A 13,502-nucleotide genomic window follows, 5' to 3' on the forward strand; every position below is an offset into this window, starting at 1 on the left:
CACAGGTTCCTTCCTTGGGTTGCGAAGATCCCCTGGAGAAGGAAATGGCAACCCACTCCAGTATTCTTGCCTGGGGAATCCCACGGAGACAGGGGAGCCTGACAGGCTCCAGTCGATGGGGTCGCAGAAGAGTCGGACACAACTTAGAGACCAAAGAACATCAAAGGTGTTATGTAACTACACATTTTCTGGAGACTTTTTAAGCATTTGTTAAAAATGGATTAACTTCCATGATGAAATATAAAGCATCTGCATTTTGCTTTACATTAACATGAATGTAAGTACTGTGCTCAGTCTGAGTAAAATTATCTTATTAGTATTGAGATAATTTTAAGAGAAAAACATGTTACATGTCTTATTAGACATTCTGATATCTGTATTTGAAACAATCTACTGCAATAGTGATTGCCATGCAAATAGGTTTTGAGTCAGGTCAGGTCAGGTCAGGTCAGTCGCTCAGTCGTGTCCGACTCTTTGCGACCCCATGAATCGCAGCACGCCAGGCCTCCCTGTCCATCACCAACTCCCGGAGTTTACTCAAACTCACGTCCATCGAGTCGGTAATGCCATCCAGCCATCTCACTCTCTGTCGTCCCCTTCTCCTCCTGCCCCTAATCCCTCCCAGTGTCAGAGTCTTTTCCAATGAGTCAACTCTTTGCATGATGTGGCCAAAGTACTGGAGTTTCAGCTTTAGCATCATTCGTTCCAATGAACACCCAGGACTGATCCCCTTTAGAATGGACTGGTTGGATCTCCTTGCAGTCCAAAGGACTCTCAAGAGTCTCTTATTAGACATTCTGACATCTGTATTTGAAACAATCTACTGCAATAGTGATTGCCATGCAAATAGGTTTTGAGTGCTGCTGCTGCTGCTGCTAAGTCGCTTCAGTCGTGTCCAACTCTGTGCGACACCATAGAAGGCAGCCCGCTAGGCTCTGCCGTCCCTGGGATTCTCCAGCCAAGAACACTGGAGTGGGTTGCCATTTCCTTCTCCAATGCATGAAAGTGAAAAGTGAAAGTGAAGACGCTCAGTTGTGTCCAACCCTCAGCGACCCCATGGACTGCAGCCTACCAGACTCCTCCATCCATGGGATTTTCCAGGCAAGAGTACTGGAATGGAGTGTCATTGTAATGATACTCAAATACTCAATACTCAAACACTAGTTCCAACAGTTAAGGTATTTTAAAGACTTTACTGTAACAAAATAACACTCACCCTTGAGTTTATTTACTTCATGAAGTAAAACCATTTAAACCACTAATTAAGGAAAAGGTCAACACACACAGAGTAAATCATCTTCTGACACAGAAACATATTCTCAGTCCATCTGTTGTATTAAAACCTTTTGGGCCTTCAAACATTGTTCCAAAAGTTTCTTTTTAATCTAAGTGAAAAATTTTGTTAATTTCTAGAATGTGTTGCCCGGGCCCGGTTACATCTGGATATCAAGTAACTCTCTAATTCCTAACAGCTGACATTTGTGAAGCTAATCATGCTTGGGAAAAATAAAATCACTAGATGTCTTATTCTGAAGCCCAGCAAAAGCAAACTTAGCCTGTTGACATCAAGAACAGATTATTTTGAATATCTTCTGCTTTGTATGACAAGCTTATTTTGGTAATGATCATAAAATGTCTTCACGTATTTCAAAGAGCTACAGGTGTTGCTTCAATTATCTCCACTTTTGCCCTATTAATTAATTAAATTCCACTAGATCAATATTTTCCATGTTGACAAGGGCCTCTCACATGAAATTCTTATTGAATTCAGAATAATCAGAAGCTAGTGGCTGCTTTCACTGAGATAACTGCAAGTTTCTCCAAATTCCTGCAGGATAAGAAGTATGCCCTTTTTATTCAACAGTTTCTATATCTGCCTAGACTTCTGCACTTTGATTCTTTGGTTCCTTGGAGCTATTACATTGGTTTACATAGTTAAATGGCAACTAACTCCTTGATTCTTAAGGCAGCATCGCTTTTTCTATTTAGACTTGAGTTCTGTCCTTGAATCCTGACTGAATGACAGTCTGTTCTCAAATTCTCTTGGCTTTTATTCCTTGATCCACTAGCCTGTTTTGTTGTTTAAACTCCTTATGGTTTCCCATGAAGCCAGAGGGATTGAAGGGGAGGTACGTATTTGATGAAGAATAACTCATGCCTTGACAGTCATATTTTATTAAACTCTGGTTATCTGAGATACTGCACATACTGAAATAACAACCAAAATATTTACATTTGGATAGGAATGGGTTACTTTATCAAGGAACAAAAGGACTGGTTACCAGTCTTTGATCTTTCCTAGTGGCTCAGTGGTAAAGAATCTGCCTGAAATATAAGAGACACAGGTTTGATCCCTGGGTCAGGAAGGTCCCCTGAAGAAGAAAACGGCAACCCACTCCAGTATTCTTGCCTGCGAAATCCCATGGACAGAGAAGCCTGGTGGGCTACAGTCCACAGGGTGGCCAAGAGTCAGACATGACTTAGTGACAAAAACAGCAGACAAATGCTAAAAGCAAAATACTGGCAAAAGTTATACATTTGACTTCTAATAGATTGTTCCATTAATGTTTATGTTTTGAGTCATTCATTTGTTTTAAAGACAGCAACTCAAAATTAAACTAGAAAAATAAATTTCAACTTTGAAAATATTCAAAGATTGTATATAATTTGTACAAAGTAGAAATCACTACAGCTCACATTTCACACTCATTAAAATTTTAAACTTAAATGAAAAAATGTGGCAATACAGATTTGAGCTCTTAAAGACAACAAGTCCTGTTCTTATCTGGACTTGGTATCAATTCCTACCGCATTACACCTATGCTACACATAGGTGTATAGGGACACCTATGATACACATAGGGACATAGGCACTTACGATGCTGCATCTTTGGAGACAAGGAAAAAGATTTTAAATTAGTGATTTATTTCTAGATGAGAACTGGTTGACATGCCTAAATGAGGTTTCTCCCAATTGCCTCCTATAATACATGTTAAAAAAAAATGAAAGAAAGGAAATACCTTATAATATCAAACATTACATTAGTAATAAGACATAGAATTTATAAAGACTTCACCCCAATTTTTTAGATGCTGGAGAAGACTCTTAAGAGTCTCTCATACAGCAAGGAGATCAAATCAGTCAATCCTAAAGGAAATCAACCCTGAATATTCATCAGAAGCATTGATGCTGAAGCTGAAGCTCTAGTACTTTGACCACTTGATACAAAGAGCCCACTTATTGGAAAGACCCTGATGCTGGGAAAGACTGAGGACAAGAAGAGAAGGGGATGACAGAGAATGAGACGACTGGATGGCATCACTGACTCAATGAATATGAGTTTGAGCAAATTCTGGGAGATAGTGAAGGACAGGGAAGCTTGGCATGCTGCAGTCCATGGGTTTGCAAAGAGTTGGACATGACTTAGCAACTGAACAACAGCATCCTAATTTTAAGGTAGGTGAACTTGAATGAGAAATTTAGAATAAGATAACTTTAATATTCTTGATTCATTTAAAAGGAGAGTAAAGAGGAAAGGATATATTTCTATATATATATATGGAGAGGATATGTATATATATAATTATGACAGATTTGTGTTATATGGCAGAAACCAACACAATATTGTAAAATTATTTTCCTCCAATTAAAAATAAATTTAAAAAAGGAGAGTAGAAATAATGAATCATTTTAGCCCTCAATAATTTAAGCATGCATAGCAAAATTTCAAGATTAAGTCCATTAAGAATCAAGGTAGAATTTATAAGTTACAAGCAATTGTTGGGAAACATAAAAAAGTATATAAAACATTATGAGGGAAAAATGAGAAATTGAGGAACTAATGAAAATAAAGACAAAAGAAAAAATAACGACAAAAATACATAGAGGTATCATTGTATCAAAATACAGAGGGCTATCATCTCCATAAGAAGAGACTGACAAATTCACCATTATTGTAGATAATTTTTAAAACTGGCAAAAAGTACTTAAGGTTAAAGAATATGTAAACAACATGCAACTTGACTATATATTGCCAAGTTAGAGGATGTAAAATTTTCCCAAGCATCAAATGACAGAAACTGCATACCCAATAGGCCACAAATCTTAAGCTGTTTTTATAAAATAAGGGTCACACAAGAAGTTAGCTTCTTTGATTAGAGTGTAATTGGCCAGAAATCAATAACTGAAATTTAAGGTTACACTTGAACTCCAAAAGAAAACCAAACTTCAGACTGTCTCACAAAATAAATAAGAAATAACATTGAAGTTACAGGGTGTTTTAAACTCTGCCCAAACCCAACTAGATGCCAGACTGGAAAGAACTGTCCAGCCTAGATCCTGAATCCTTGCAAATTTTCTTCCTTAATTTCCTCAATATGAGACACTATTTAGATTCTGTCAAGTAGTGTTCTCTCTTACTGCAACAAATCTAATAAGCTCAGTTTTTCTTGATTAATGTGTTTTTGAAGGCTTCTGGGGACTCAGCATTTGACAGAAGGCATTTCCTCTGGAATTACATTAAGGCATCTTAGTAGATGAGCATTAGCTAAGACCTGGATTTCTGTGTTTTCACTGAATTGGGCTGAATAAGCCGCTCGGCTAACATTTCTCTGCTTACTTACAAGATGAGGAGCTCAAACATTTCTTCCACAAGATAGCACTGAAAGGCAACAAAAATGCTACCAATCAAAACTTCAGTGATATAGTTCAAGAAGATACTGTGGAAATTTAGAGTTTTAGGTGTATAAGTTAAATAAATAATCACTCAAGTTTAAAAATTATTATGCAAACATCCAAATGAAGAATTCAGTGAAAGTGAAGTCGTTCAGTCATGTCCGACTCTTTGCGACCCCCTGAACTGTAGCCCACCAGGCTCCTCTGTCCATTGGATTCTGCAGGCAAGAATACTGGAGTGGGTTGCCATTTCCTTCTCCAGAGGATCTTCCCGACCCAGGGATCAAACCCAGGTCTTCCGCATTTCAGGTAGACGCTTTAACCTCTGAGCCACCAGGGAAGAAGTCAGGGAAAGATGCAAAAAATACAGAATATGCTCATAGGAAATGAAGTAAATGACAAAAAAGAAATGCATTACAAATCAAGATATAATAGAGATGTTCAAGAGATGATCCTATGCAAGTAAAAATATCCTATAAGTAGACAGTTTTACTTTTTACAAGGAAACATTAGTTGCTAACTCATGTCTGACTCTTTGTGACCCCATGAATTTTAGTCTGTCAGGCTCCTCTGTCCATGGGATTCTCCAGGCAAGAATACTGGAGTGGTTAGCCATTTCCTTCTCCAGGGGATCTTCCTGACCCAGGAACTGAACCCTGCTCTCCCGCAGCGCAGGCAGATTTTTTACCGTCTGAGACACCTGGGAGCTGAAGCCGGTGAGCCTGATATGACACTTTTAGATAAGTTTAACCATCCTTCAATGGCAGGCCTTCTAAGACATTTTTAAAATGCAAAATTGAATTTCTCATCTTAAAGAATGGGGCCAGTCTTTACTGGTGGAAATAAGAGAGGGCAGAAAGAATAGGTGTCTTCTTTTTACATTTTTTTCCTCTTTTTGAACTGAAAGGAAACACAAAATTCACATTGGCAAAGCTTCTGTGGTGCCGTGTTTATCGCTAGATCTTTTCCTGGTTTCAATAGATCTTTTTCCTGATTCCATTAGATCTTTTTCCTGATTCCAAGTGCTAATTCTGTTAACAGAAAGAATGAAAAGAAATTAATTATTTGATCCAAAGATAATTCATTTCAGGGTTAATTTTGTCACCCACAGGCATGCATGTGGGAGGGGCATATTTATCTATCTATCATCATAATCATCTATTTTTGTTATTTAAATCTAAGGATATACACATTACAGAAATGAATAACAAAAGAAGCTCTTCAATACCAGCTGCTCAGAGTTAACAATGACACAGATGTTTTCAACCTCAACTTCTCTTACTGGCAATCTACATTTACTATCACAGCATTTTAGTCTCATGAACAAACTCAGCTTTATTCTTCTCTGTGCTTTCCATTGACTGTTACAGGGACTAAAACTTTGAAAGTCTCGAGATTTGAAACTGCCTGAATTTTCTATCCGTCTGAACATTTTCTATAGCACCCAAATTTTATTCTCAGATTATGCAAACTAGAATTTTCCATGTAAATATTCGTGACTTCCTCCCCTAGTATCTAAATAACCTTCAATTCACATGTCAAATGTGGCAATATTCAGTGTCCTTTCAGTGTGAAATAATATTTCACCTGGGCAAAAAAGCAAGAAAGAAGTTTGGTCTTATACATAGATGAACAAATACTATACAACCACCTTGAAATTACTTCTGCTCTTTAAAAAATACATGGATACACTTAAGAACGTCTTTGTAGCAAAATGCAGTCTTTGATTTTTGATATGCATTTCTTAGATTATGAATGGTTTTCAGTACTTTCCCTATATTTTCTGGCAATTTCCAATTTTTTTCTATCTTCTGTGAAATAATTGCTTGTATCCCTTACAAAATTTTTTACTTTGTACATTTTAAAAAATATTTTTGTGAACTTTTTTGTAAAGTAAGGATATAAATGCTTTGTCTTACTTTTTTAAAAACCTCTCTCAGTGTCTTGTTTCATTTTGTTTTAGCTATTTTAACTTCTTTATATAAGATTTAATTGATATGGAGACAATTTTATCTTTTTATGGATTTCATGTCTTCTTAGAAAAGTCATGGTCGCTTCAGAACTAGAAATAAATTTATCTAAGTTACTTCTTGTATGTTGAAGATTTCCTTTTATTTAATTTTAGCTATTTGATGTGAACATTATTTTGCTGTCAGTCTTTATACTTATTAATGAACAAGGAGCCTCTTTTTTTCTTTTTCTGTAGCTAGACACACTGGTTATTGTATACCTTTCTTCACTGATCTGAAATTATCAAATTGGTCACACATGTCCGTGACAGATTTTATGTTTCAGTGGTAACCACACCAATATAATGGCACCCCACTCCAGTACTCTTGCCTGGAAAATCCCATGGACGGAGGAGCCTAGTAGGCTGCAGTCCAGGGGGTAGCTAGGAGTCAGACACGACTGAGCGACTTCACTTCCACTTTTCACTTTTCACTTTCATGCATTGGAGAAGGAAATGGCAACCCACTTCAGTGTTCTTGCCTGGAGGATCCCAGGGATGGGGGAGCCTGGTGGGCTGCCATCTCTGTGGTTGCACAGAGTTGGACACAACTGAAGCGACTTAGCAGCAACACCAATATAATTCCACTCTCTAACATCTTCTTTCTACATGACAGTGACTCTCCTCCATTGAAAGATGGGTCTGTGTTTCCTCCCCTTCAAACTGAGAACACCTGTGTATCCAATGTGGCTGGTAGAATATGGCAGGAGTGACACTGAGTGGCTTCTGAAGTTCAGTCACAAAATACAATAGAGCTCCTTCCTGGGCTAATGTACCTTGGGAGTCATGAACTCCAAAGTCAGCCCAAGCATCCTACACCCATCAGTGGAGAAGATAAGTGGTGAGATCACAGGCAAAGATGGAGAAATGTATGAGGGCACTCAGGTGTAACAGCCCCCAGCAGTCTGAGTCTCCCCAGTCCGAGGCCAGACACTGAGCAGGAACACCTTTAGGTGACTCCAGCCTCCAGGCTAGTCACATGCCCGGGATACCAGAAGGAGCAGAGAGAAGGCAGCTGCCCCTTGGAGCCCTGCCCCAATTGCAAATTTGTTGCTGGAACTTTCAAGGTGAAGTCTTACAGCAATAAATAAATAGGATAATTCTCACTTAGCTCCCATTTTGTCTATGCTGCTATAATGCACTATTCTTTCATCCTTCCACACTTATCAGCTTTTAAAAGTTGTTGTTGTTTAGTCCTGTCCAGCTCTTTTGTGACTCCACTGACTGTAGCCCCAGCCAGCTCCTCTGTCCGTGGGATTTCCTAGGCAAGAATACTGGAGTGGGTTACTGTTTCCTTCTCCACGGATTTTCCCCATCCAGGGATTGAACCTGCACTGCAGGCAAATTCTGACTGCTGAGCCAACAAGGAAGCCCTTTTTAAAGTTCAGTTCAGTTCAGTTCCGTCGCTCAGGTGTGTCCAACTCTTTGGGACCCCATGAATCACAGCACGCCAGGCCTCCCTGTCCATCACCAACTCCCGGAGTTCACTCAGATTCACGTCCATCGAGTCCGTGATGCCATCCAGCCATCTCATCCTCTGTCGTCCCCTTCTCCTCCTGCCCCCCATCCCTCCCAGCATCAGAGTCTTTTCCAATGAGTCAACTCTTCTCATGAGGTGGTCAAAGTACAAGAGTTTCAGCTTTAGCATCATTCCTTCCAAAGAAATGCCAGGGCTGATCTCCTTCAGAATGGACCGGTTGAATCTCCTTGCAGTCCAAGGGACTCTCAAGAGTCTTCTCCAGCACCACAGTTCAAAAGCATCAGTTCTTCAGCGCTCAGCCTTCTTCACAGTCCAACTCTCACATCCATACATGACTATTGGAAAAATGATAGCCTTGACTAGACAGACCTTAGTCGGCAAAGTAATGTCTCTGCTTTTGAATATGCTGTCTAGGTTGGTCATAACTTTTCTTCCAAAGAGTAAGCGTCTTTTCATTTCATGGCTGCAGTCACCATCTGCAGTGATTTTGGAGCCCCCAAAAATGAAGTCTGACACTGTTTCCACCATTTCCCCATCAATTTCCCATGAAGTGATGGGACCAGATGCCATGATTTTCGTTTTCTGAATGTTGAGCTTTAAGCCAACTTTTTCACTCTCCACCTTCACTTTCATCAAGAGGCTTTTTAGTTCCTCTTCACTTTCTGCCCTAAGGGTGGTGTAGTCTGCATATCTGAGGTTATTGATATTTCTCCCGGCAATCTTGATTCCAGCTTGTGTTTCTTCCAGTCCAGCGTTTCTTATGATGTACTCTGCATAGAAGTTAAATAAGCAGGATGACAGTATACAGCCTTGATGTATTCCTTTCCCTATTTGGAACCAGTCTGTTGTTCCATGTCCAGTTCTAACTGTTGCTTCCTGACCTGCATACATATTTCTCAAGAGGCAGGTCAGGTGGTCTGGTATTCCCATCTCTCTCAGATTCTTCCACAGTTTATTGTGATCCACATAGTCAAAGGCTTTGGCATAGTCAATAAAGCAGAAATAGATGTTTTCCTGGAACTCTCTTGCTTTTTCCATGATCCAGTGGATGTTGGCAATTGGATCTCTGGTTCCTCTGCCTTTTCTAAAACCAGCTTGAACATCAGGAAGTTCACAGTTCACGTATTGGTGAAGCCTGGCTTGGAGAATTTTGAGCATTACTTTACTAGCATGTGAGATGAGTGCAATTGTGCAGTAGTGTGAGCATTCTTTGGCATTGCCTTTCTTTGGGATTGGAATGAAAACTGATCTTTCCCAGTCCTGTGACCACTGCTGCGTTTTCCAAATTTGCTAGCATATTGAGTTCAGCACTTTCACAGCATCATCTTTCAGGATTTGAAATAGCTCAATTGCAATTCCATCACCTCCACTAGCTTTGTTCGTAGTGATGCTTTCTAAGGCCCACTTGACTTCACATTCCAGAATGTCTGGCTCTAGATGAGTGATCACACCATCGTGATTATCTGGGTCATGAAGATCTTTTTCGTATAGTTCTTCTGTGTATTCTTGCCACCTCTTCTTAATATCTTCTGCTTCTGTTAGGTCCAGAACATTTCTGTCCTTTATCGAGCCCATCTCTGCATCAAATGTTCCCTTGGTATCTCTAATTTTCTTGACGAGATCTCTAGTCTTTCCTATTCTCTTCTTTTCCTCTATTTCTTTGCATTGATCACCGAAGAAGGCTTTCTTATCTCTTCTTGCTATTCTTTGGAACTCTGCATTCAGATGCTTATATCTTTCCTTTTCTCCTTTGCTTTTTGCTTCTCTTGTTTCCACAGCTATTTGTAAGGCCTCCCCAGACAGCCATTTTGCTTTTTTGCGTTTCTTTTCCATGGGGATGATCTTGATCCCTGTCTCCTGTACAATGTCACAAACCTCAGTCCATAGTTCATCAGGCACTCTATCTATCAGATCTAGTCCCTTAAATCTATTTCTCACTTCCACTCTGTAATCATAAGGGATTTGATTTAGGTCATACCTGAATGGTCTAGTGGTTTTCCCTACTTTCTTCAATTTAAGTCTGAATTTGGCAATATGGAGCTCATGATCTGAGCCACAGTCAGCTTCTGGTCTTGTTTTTGTTGACTGTATAGAGCTTCTCCATCTTTGACTGCAAAGAATATAATCATTCTGATTTTGGTGTTGACCATCTGTTGATGTCCATGTGTAGAGTCTTCTCTTGTGTTGTTGGAAGAGGGTGTTTGCTATGACCAGTGCATTTTTTTGGCAAAACTCTATTAGTCTGTGCCCTGCTTCATTCTGCATTCCAAGGCCAAATTTGCCTGTTACTACATGTGTTTCTTGACTTCCTACTTTTGCATTCTAGTCCCCTGTAATGAAAAGCACATCTTTTTGGGTGTTAGTTGTAAAAGGTCTTGTAGGTCTTCATAGAACCATTCAACTTCAGCTTCTTCAGCATTACTGGTTGGGGCATAGACTTGGATTACTGTGATATTGAATGGTTTGCCTTGGAAATGAACAGAGATCATTCTGTCGTTTGTGAGATTGCATCCAAGTACTGCATTTCAGACTCTTTTGTTTACCATGATGACTACTCCATTTCTTCTGAGGGATTCCTGCCCTCAGTAGTAGATATAATGGTCATCTGAGTTAAATTTTTAAAGTTACTCTACCTTTAAAAAAGAAAACATGGTAGAAAAAAAGTTTCTCTGTTACTGAAAATTTCTTGAACTTTTTCTGTCTCTTCTCATTTGTTCTTTCTTCCAGAAAAGCAAATTAATTTGATACCCTCAAGAAAAAAAAAAAAGAACAACAACAACAAAACAAACAAACCCTGTTTAGTTAAATTGTTATCCTATTAAATGTTAAGCACAATTAGGAGATAATTGTTAGTTTCATTTCATCAGCTCCAAGAGCAAGCTATGCTTTAAAATTTATTTACATCTTTATTTTGATTCAAACAAAAGGTTTTAAAATTTTATTTGTGTAAGTTGTTTCGATATAGACTATTTCCTGGCAATGAGTGCTCAGTAAATTTAGCTAATGTGGTAGTTTTGTGGGTTTTTTATTTTTTCATTTTGTAAGACAATCTTTATTTTCAATGTGTTTTCTTTACTATTGTAAGTGGGATTTTTAATTTAATTCTATTTTAAAGGTTGTTTCATTTTTAATATTGATTTTTGCATATTAATTTTATTACTAATTACCTCATTACATTCACTGTCCATTTTCAAGATTTTAGATGATGCTCCCTAGGGTTTTCAGTTCTTCAGTGAAGACATAAAAGCCAATAAGTTGCTCTTTTATTAAAAAAAAATTATAATTATCAGGACTTTCCTGATGGTCTAGTGGTTAAAACTCCATGCTTCCAATGCAAGGGACTCAGGTTCGAATTCTGGTTGGGTAACTAAGATCTCATATGCTGTGTGGTGTGGCCAAAAAAAATTTTTTTAAGTATCTGTTCCTATCACACAATAATATTTTCATTCTCATTACTATCTTAACCTCTTGGCAGTAATGCAAGGCAGGAAAATTATTTCATGCACCAGGACTCGCTGGAACCACAAGGATCTCAACCTTCACAATAACAGTGAGGCGGAGTGATGCTTTCAGGCTCTGAAATTCCAGGGAGGGACAGGAGGAGCCTGCCAAGATCCAGGATGCCCAGGGCACAGGTGCAGCGGACTCCTGGGCCAACCCATCAGCTGCCCCCAGAACTCTTCTTGGTCCATTGAAACAGCCACTCACAAAATCTGCCAAGCCTCCTGCAAGGTGGGATCAGACGGTGTAGACCTTCCATCACCCCAGCACTCTGCTCCACCTCCTCGCTTGTGTGTGGCTTCTCATGTTGTTGTTGTTGTTGTTGTTTAGTCATGTCTGACTCTGTGACCTGCTGGACTGTAGCCTGCCAGGCTCCTCCATCCATGACATTTCCCAGGCAAGAATACCAGAGTGGGTTGCCATTTCCTTCTCCAGGGGATCTTCCTAACCCAGGGATCGAACCCTGCTCTCTCACATTGCAGGCAGATTCTGAGCCATCAGGGGCCTGAAGCCAGAAAGCCTGATGTGACAATTTTAGATAAGTTTACTCATCCTTCAGCGACACCCTTTCTGAGACATTTTTAAAATGCAAAATTGAATTTCTCTTCTTAAAGAATGGGGTCAGTCTTTACTGGTAGAAATAAGAGAGGGCAGAAAGAATAGGTTTCTTCTTTTTACATTTTTTTCTCTTTTTGAACTGGAAGGAAACACAAAATTCATATTGGCAAAGCTTCTGTGGTGCCTTGTTTATCACTAATTCTTTTCCTGATTTCATTAGATCTTTTTCCTGATTCCAAGTGCTAATTCTGTTAGCAGAAAGAATGAAAAGAAATCGGTTATTTGGTCCAAAGATAGTTCATTTCAGGTCTAATTTTATCACCCACAGGCATGTGTGTGTGAGGATCATATCTATCTAATGATTTCTGTATATCTATCATCATAATCACAGAAAAGTCAGAAGTTAAGGTCTTCATCTGAATGTGCTTCTGCTGTTTATTCTTTGATTTTTAGAGTGCTGCATTAACAATTTGAGCCTCTGATTCCTCATCTAGTAAATGGAATAATAATATTTACTATAGGGAGAAAGGACATTTTGGCTCATTTTTTACTAATAGATGCTTCTATTACCCATCCTGGTTGTCTTACAATAGAACATAATTTAAAATTCTTACTTGATTATTTAGCACTGAAGAAAATGTTTTGGAATAATTACCGGTGGTTGACATCATTTTGTCCTAAAAAGCCTAAATTCATCTTCCTTCTTTCTTCCTAGTTTCAGGGGTAGTCAGACCCAGGCAGAGTCAACGAGCTTCGGGAAGTCCAAATATGTGAACCCTTGACTATTACAGGTTCTCTGTAGCTGGATGGATCCATAGACTCTAGGTTCCACTTGGAATTTCTCTTTCTCTGTATCTCTCTCTCACACAATTACTCTTTCACTGAATATAAGGGGTCAGGATCCCTGTTACTGATGGGGAGATGCATGTTTACAAAAATGTTTTACTCAAGCACAGTGATTGCTTGCTGTAATGGGAAGATCTAAGTCAACATTATCAATGTTCAGAGGTATTTGTCATTTTGTAGAGTATCTGTCTAAATTCTGACACTCTCAGAAACCAGGTTAGCTCATATTTAATTCTATCAAATCACCAATATGTTTGTCTGCTTCATACAGACAATTTAGAGCAGAGATTTGAAAGTGCACAAAATTAGATTTGGCTGCAACTTAGAAATGCTGTCACCCATGAAAAGTCATATTCTAATTATCACATTTATATTGTCTCTTTTTTCCCTGATTATGTCTAGTGGAAGTTGTTTTATTTCATTCTAATGTTGCT

This window comes from Capricornis sumatraensis, chromosome 21 (assembly GCF_032405125.1).
Source record: "Capricornis sumatraensis isolate serow.1 chromosome 21, serow.2, whole genome shotgun sequence".
Classification (NCBI taxonomy): Eukaryota; Metazoa; Chordata; class Mammalia; order Artiodactyla; family Bovidae; genus Capricornis; species Capricornis sumatraensis.